The sequence below is a fragment of the Gossypium arboreum genome, chromosome 8, assembly GCF_025698485.1.
Source record: "Gossypium arboreum isolate Shixiya-1 chromosome 8, ASM2569848v2, whole genome shotgun sequence".
Lineage (NCBI taxonomy): Eukaryota > Viridiplantae > Streptophyta > Magnoliopsida > Malvales > Malvaceae > Gossypium > Gossypium arboreum.
The window spans coordinates 135,823,685-135,831,881 of record NC_069077.1 but is presented as its reverse complement, the minus strand read 5'-3'; the positions used below and the strand labels follow the sequence as shown (position 1 = coordinate 135,831,881).

Here is an 8,197-nt window from a genome sequence, read left to right as displayed (position 1 = left end):
TGTTGAGAGCTAGTATATCGTGAACATCTACCCGTCGAACTACACATTGAAGAATTCTCCCTCAAAGTCGAAACCCCTCCTTAATAAGCCTCATCAAGTGAACTAGAACTTTTATCTCGTATGAAACTCGAATTTTAGAAGTAAAACTCAATTCAACTTGAGTTCAAAATTTTTATTAGGGTTAATGAATTTTTTCCTTGAATTTAAAACTAGGTCTAGTTTAATATATGTCCATTTTTTAGTCCATTTTGGTACAAGAACTTGACAAGCAAGTCAATTTTGATCCCAGAAAAATGTAAAAGTTTTGATGGTGTGATTGTTTTATGTCATATATCTTTACGAAATCTAAATTTAAAGATTAAAATTAACTTAATTGTCAAATTCAGATACTAATATAGACAAAAAAACATGTATTAAAGTGGATCTATTTATCAAGTTGATGGGCCAAAATTTATATCAACCCTTTTTATAACTTAATTGTGGATAACATTATTATTTAAACTAGATAAAATTAACCAAATAAAAAATCTATTGATATATCAATTTAAGCATAAACTTTAGATAAATTAAACCAACTAAATAAAAAGCTGATAATTTGACTAATACAATTAGCTATGCGATTATTAAAACATGGCTACTCAGCTGGATTGAGTGTGCTAATGAAATCAACACGCCATGTTCTTGACAAATTTTACAAATGTTGTTCACAAGTTTTATGTACCAGATCACAGATTTAGATTCAACATCATGGTTGAGGCAAAGATTAAAAAATCATATTAAAAAAAACAAATTGATGCCGATTAAATTTTAGTTTGATTGGCATGAATATTATTATCAATAAAAGAAGACATGAATTTAAGTACGTTGAAGCGCATTATTCTTCTATTCATCAAATTTTGATGGGAAAATTGTCTTTATTTAACAATCTATATAACTATTGACATACTTATTATAGGACTTTTCAAATGTATGATTGGCCTCCAAATCATGTAATTTTATTGATTCCTTAATTTCCGTTAATAAATTCTAATTTTTTCTAAATAAAACATTAAAAATACGTTATATTTAAAATTAAATAAAATATCATATTTTTATTATTAAATTAATCGAATCTAATTAATCTAATTAAAATATGATTACTATAAAACTTGAACAGAATTTAAAATTTATATATTAGGTGAAGTCAAATCTACATACTAAATTTAAATCTAATCGTATTTTCGAACACTTTTTACTACCATTTATTTATAAATAAAGTGACGTAAATAAAATTTGAGACACATATTTTAAAACATATCGAATTTAAATAGATGCATATGATAAAACATTGGTAAGTTCCTCAATAAATGTTGGCCCAGCCAACGTGAGGTGCAAATATTGTTAATGGGGAGCATCGTTTGTTAAATTGCCCACTATGGTAGACTCCATGGGACCATCAGTTGGTGAACCCTCACACCAAATGTTAGCTTTGGCTTTTTTCAACTTAATTGAATTATGTTATTTTTATTTTATTATACATTTTTATTTTGATTTAATTAATTTTAATTTTTATATTTTTAAAATTTTGAAATTTTCAATCTATTTAAATGGTAATTATTAAATTTGTTAAGTTAAATTATGTTGTTTCCAAAATATTATATAGTAAACATATTATCACATATGTAATGTAATATCAACTTAGTATTTTCACGTAATATTTTACCAACACACATGTTATTTTAGTTAATGAATTCAACAACGATTGTTTTAAGTTGAGATGAAATTTTAAAATTCGAAAAGTATAATGACAAAAATAATTTACTTGGAGAATAGGATAAACCCATAATTTGTTGGACTAATAACATAAATTGATGAAACAATTTAACTACTATAGATTGGTTCGAGTTGAAATTTTAAATTTTGAAAAATATAAATACTAAAATTAATCGATTCAAAAATAAAAAAATTAAAATAAACCAAATTAGAATATAAAATTAAATCTATAACTTACGATAATACAAACATCCTTAAATTATTAATTTCATTTCAAGGATATCACTTCTTCTCATCATCATCATCGAGAAAGGACTGTATGAAATTGTGATTCCACGTCATCCCTATCATTTTTCAATAGGAAAATGATAGATCTTTTTTTTAATTTTTAACATTTTTAGTAGGATTTAAATTTTTTTTAAGAGGAAAAATTTGATTTATCATTCTCCTATTAGAAAAATATAAAAATAACGTAAAATCACAATTTCTTACAATCATTTTACCATTATCATTTGATATGAGCTATCTCATGAGCAGTCCAATGGTTATTTTCCATTGATTGAGCCATTTATGACCATAAAACTAAGCTCATAACTTGAACCACTAATCCATTGATAACAAATATATGTGTCCCCAACTCATAATATTTAGCCATTGGGTCCCCATTTTGCCCCCTTTGATTTGATGGTATCTTTATTTCTTCATTTAATAACAACCTGATATTAATGTCCCAGCCAGATTTTACTGTTTTGTTTTTCTTAAGAAGATAAAGTTCAGCCTATTGATCTTCCTACTGTAAACCCTTATGCTGCTTATAGAAAGTCTGCCTTTTCTCCTGTAAAGTCTATTAGGACCTTAATCAAAGGTTCTACCAAACAAGTAAGGGAATATATTCAAGCCTCATGGTTTGATAGTTATCCCATTTCTGCAGCTTCACCAGAGCAGTTTGTTACACTTGAGATTCCAGCAGAATTTCCAGCAGAATGGAAACGCGCAGGATATACTCATATTCATTTTGGTGCCTACGGCTTGCTCTAAACTACCATGGCACAGCTGGAAAGCCTGTAGTAACAAGAATTGCACTCTTGGATTCTAGATATTTGGAATACCAGAATGCATGTATTGCTACTATTGAAGCAACTTTGAATTCTAGCCTCGTAATGGTCACTTTATTTCCAAACTTTACCATGGTTTTGGCAGATCTCAATCTCCCTACAGCCTTAAAGGTCCAGATTCAAATAGCAGGAGCACCCCAAGAGCTTCAGCTATTGCGGCAACCCTATTGTTACAGGCCAATTTTACCCACAAGCCCATTTAAACCTCAGCCCGTTACACTAAACCCATCAAAACCCAATTACAACCAATCAGCCCAAATTAAACCCAAAACCCGTTTACAATTTGAACCTAATTTTGACCCACCTAAAATTCAACCCACCAGAAGCCCAAACCCATCAACTAACAGCCCAAATCCCACCAAACCCTAGTCTCCTAAGTTCAGCCGACTCAGCCACTTGCCCACCTGCCCTCTGACAGCACCACTCTCTGCACCACCGGTCACCTCCACCGTTTGCCCATTCCCTGCAATCAGACAAGACAGAAGCAATATAAAAAACAGATGTAAAAGGGTATAAAACCCGGATGAAATGTTGTAAAAAGGGGATTCGAAAGAAATAAAAAAATAGCAGATCTAACCATTTGGGAATAACAATACCAGCAATAGATTCAAACAACAAATAGCATAGATCAAATATAAAAAGCAGAGGAAAATACAAAAAGAAACAAGGAATGAAAACATAAATCGGAAGGTGATTTCATTTTTCGTTTTCTTTATTATCTTCTTAAATCTGTTCCTTTTTCTTTTCTTCTTCATTTCTAACGTATATATACATATATATTAGAAAATAAAAAAAGAAACAAAAAAATATAAAATTTTACCTTTTCGGCCACCGTGTATGGTGGCCAGCGTCGGCGACAGACGGCGGCCGACGATCGGCCGGTGACCAGCCCCCTGGCCGGATTCCCTTCCCTTCTCCCTTTTCTCTCCTTTTTTTTTTCTTCCTCCCCTTCCAATGAATTTTTTTAAAATTTTTTTATCTTTTATAGGGGACCAAAACGGTGCGTTTTGGTCCCCCCATTAAACGAAAAACAACATCGTTTTGGCCCTGGGTCGGGTCGGACCCGCTCCAGCTAGGATCCACGTGTTTTTTTAAGGGAGGGGTTATTTGTGTAGCACCCCAAACCCGGCCCAGAAGTTATGGCCGGATCCGGCATGCCACATCAAAAACGTTAAAAAAATCCATTCTAAGTCCGAAAATCGTACTTAATGTTCAAAAGATTAATTCATTAAGGGTTAAAGTGAATAGAAGTCATGCACCGTAGGAAACCGGAAAAGAGGTGGTGAGTCCATCGATCGCTATACCAAGCTCCATTCGGATCCAATCCTAGACATGTATATCGCCATTGCCACACCTTAACGTCATGGATATTTCTAGAAACCGATTTGATTAAGTCATTTTAGGAAAAGTGATTAATTTTGGAAAATACTTTCATTGCGGAAGCTTTGCTTGTTGTCGTGTTATTTTGAAATCAACTGTTGTTTTTAAAACGCCCTAAAGCTATCCAGTTTCAACAGTTAAAATAAGTAATACCTATCTTAGTAATACATATTAAAACCATCAAAATAAATAAGCGGCCTTATTACATTTAAAAGCCCAAAACCTCAAACGTAATTAAAAGGATGTCCAGTTCACGGAAGAAAATCAAACTTTCGAGCGGGTGGCCACTCCAATTCCCTCACGACTCCAAGCCCACTATGGTTGGGGATTTCTGCGTGGATGAAAATAAAAGGGTGAGTTTGGGGAAACTCGGTGTGTAAGGAAAACCCATTCAAGCCCAAGTCACTCAAGCCTATTGGGCCTAAGCCCATTCAGTAATGAGTGGTACTGGGCCGAGCCCTTTTCAGATTATAATAAACCGGCCTTAGCCCTTATTCAGATAATGATATGGCCCATAGGCCCATTTCAAAATACATGCAACATCAATAACATGTGCAAGCCCATTTGGGTAATAGTGGTACTGGGCGAGCCCTTTTCAGATTATAATAAACTGGGCCTTAGCCCCTTATTCAGATAACAGTATGGCCCATAGGCCCATTTCAAAATACATGCAACATCAATAACATATGCAAGCCCATTTGGGTAACAGTGATACTGGGCCAAAGCCCTTTTCAGATTACAATAAACCGGGCCTTAGCCCCTTATTCAGATAACAAGATGGCCCATAGGCCCATTTCAAAATACATGCAACATCAAGAAACATATGCAAGCCCATTTGGGAGACTACTCAACCCACCAACCACTACACTCCACCGTACCAGCCATACACTCCATGTGGGAATAGCTCAACCCACCCAAATTTAACACTCCACAGCTTGCGGCCTTTGCTGCTAGTTAACAATAAATTGAGGCAAAGCCTCCAAAGACGTGGACAAGCCACTTTCAGATTTCCTCCGTCAATATCCCAGTCCCATGCATCGATAATAACAACATGGCATGCAAGAAATAACAACAGTCAAACATGCATTTAGGTCAATTTAACCCTAGGGGTATTTTGGTAATTTATCTACTAGGGGTAAAACTGTAAATTTTCCACTTTTAAAGGTATTTCAGTAATTTATCTATTTTAGGGTTTTTCATGCATATTCCTACTTTTCACGTACTAACAGAATCACGTACCGAGGGTTCTTACCGAATTGGGCCCGTTGGCCCATCATTCCAATTTTGGCCCATTAAGCCCAAAAATATTGAGGGCATAGAAATCATGCACTTTGCAGTCCAAACATTGCAGCTTACCAAAAACATTAATCGATTTACCTCACGAGCATTCGCACACTCGCAAATCTACAAAATACCAGTTTTCGGCATTTCGGCTTTTCGGCTTTTGCCGATCTAGACTAAGAAAGAGGGTGTTAGTTACACACCTGTTTGCGACGATATGCTGACGAGATCCACACACGAACCGCCTACAATTGGATTACTAACACGTTAATCTAACTATTCACATACAAACTACGTATTAACCCCTTACAATATTCGGCCAACCACACCTACAGATCATAGTAAGCTTATAAGAAATCAATAAGCAACTCATTAACAAATTTTTGTCAATGTTTACCACATAATCATAATTTCACTGCAAGCTGTCTTCCTGAGCAACAGTCACTAAATTATTTATAACTGGAGCTACGAAACTCCAAATCAAGTTCCGTTAATTTTCCCTGAAAATAGACTCATATATCTTCTATCCATAAAATTTTCAGAATTTTTGGTTTATCCAATCAATACCAGATTTTTCTCAAAGTTTCCCATGTTTCACTGTTTGACTAATCTGACCACTCTTCATTACGAATCAAATTTCTCATTGTACAGAATTCAAAATATGTTCTTGTTTATTTCATTAGAAACTAGACTCAATAAGCTTTAATTACATAATTTATTCAGCTTCTAATTCATCTCCCACAATTTATGGTGATTTTCCAAAGTCAAGTTACTGCTGCTGTCCCAAGCAGATTTATTACCAAATCACTCTTTCACACCTAACTTGCATGCATGTTATTTAAACATGTATATCACCAATCAATCATCACATATCTATGATTTTACTTAAGTATAATCTCCATTTCATCATTTTAAAGCACAACATGTTAGCCGATTTTTCCCTTTAGCATCTAAGGCACATGCATGTTCATTTGTTTGGCTCAACTTCACCTATCTTCCATTTTTCATCAAAAGAACATAAAACAACAACCATTTCCTTCATTTTAATTCATGACTAAATGCTCACAACACAACTAAAAATCAAAATATACTTCAAGAGTTAAGGTAGAATCAAGAAGAACTCATGAACCTCAAAATAGAAGCAAGGTACCAAGAACTTACCTTCAATTTTCCTCCTCCTAATGACCGAATACTCAAGAGCTTTCTCCTCTCCTTTCTCTTCTCTAACTTTCAGCTATGATGAACAAAGATAGACAAAACTTTGTTCTTTTCACCCCTTTTTCTTTTAATAAAACTTCATATTTCATCCATTTAATTCTTTAATACAAAATACATGATATTCTTATCATGAAACATTTACCTAACCCATTATTATGAAACATTTACCTAACCCATTATCATGGAACATTTACCTAACCTATTATCATGAAACATTTACCTAACCCATTATCAATTTGTATCAATTTGTACCATAAATTATGGATATCAAGTGTACATTTTGTCTACAATAACATGATGGCTAGCCACTTCATGTAAAATGGGAGGTTTGTCATGCAAATCCTCCTATTTTGCACTCTTATTTATTTGGCCACTTCAATTTAGCCTATAGCATTTTCAAACATTTTCACATAGGTCCTATTTCATAATTTCACCCCCTTTTTCTTATGGAACAAAAATTAACTAAAATTGTCGGGTTCTATCTTAAGCTTAGGCTTTCTAGAGGCCCACTAACATAATTAAACCTATGCCAACATTCACAAGATTCCCGAAAATTGGGGCGTTACAACTCTACCCTCCTTAAAGAAATTTCGTCCTCGAAATTTACCTAATCCAAACAGATGAGGGTATTGCTGTTGCAACGTCTCTTCTGGCTCTCAAACTCAGAAGTTTCCCCTTCCTTAACTTGTTGAAAACGAGTGACCAAAGACTCATCGTTCAACTATTTTTCCTTAATCTGATCCACCCAGGTTGGCCTCACTTGCAACTCAGCCAACAGACGTCCATCATCATACAGACTCAGACGAGCAAACATTGCTCTCGGATCGAATCTGACTCTACGACTTAGAGCATCAGCTACCACAAGAGCCTTGCTTGGGTGATACTCGATCGAGCAGTCATAATCCTTAAGCAACTCAATCCATCTCCTTTGCCTAAGGTTCAGCTCCTTCGAGTCAACAAATACTTAAGACTCTTATGGTCGTGTATATAATACACCTTTCTCTCGTACAAGTAATGTCTCCAAATCTTAAGTGCAAATATCATCGCTGCCAACTCTAAATCATGAGTCAAATAGTTTCCCTCATGAGGTTTAAGCTATCGTGATGCATATGCAACCACCTTACCCTCTTGCATTAACACGCAGCCCAAACCCACGTGTGATGCGTCACTGTACACAGTAAAATCATTCCCAGACTCCGGCTAAATTAACACAAGTGCTTCAGTCAGAACTTTCTTCAACTTCTCAAAAGCTTCTTGCTGCTTCTTAGTCCATGCAAACGGTACTCCTTTCCTTATGAGTTTTTTTTTCAGAGGTGCTGCCATCACAGAAAAACCTTTCACAAACCTTCTGTAGTATCATGCCAGTCCTAGAAAACTCCGTATTTCTGACACTGACCTAGGCGGCTTCCACTCCAAAATCGCTTCAATTTTCCGAGGGTCCATCTTAATCC

At 34.7% G+C, this 8,197-nt stretch overlaps 1 long non-coding RNA gene across 1 annotated transcript; it reads right to left on the bottom strand.

Annotated features, from left to right (window-relative positions):
* Positions 1–2,899: 2,899 nt before the first annotated feature.
* Positions 2,900–6,831, bottom strand: LOC128296545 (uncharacterized). Its single transcript, XR_008287168.1, has 3 exons — positions 6,690–6,831; positions 3,688–5,773; positions 2,900–3,330 (listed from the first exon to the last, which is right to left on the bottom strand). It is a non-coding gene; the product is annotated as an uncharacterized LOC128296545 (long non-coding RNA).
* Positions 6,832–8,197: the final 1,366 nt, after the last annotated feature.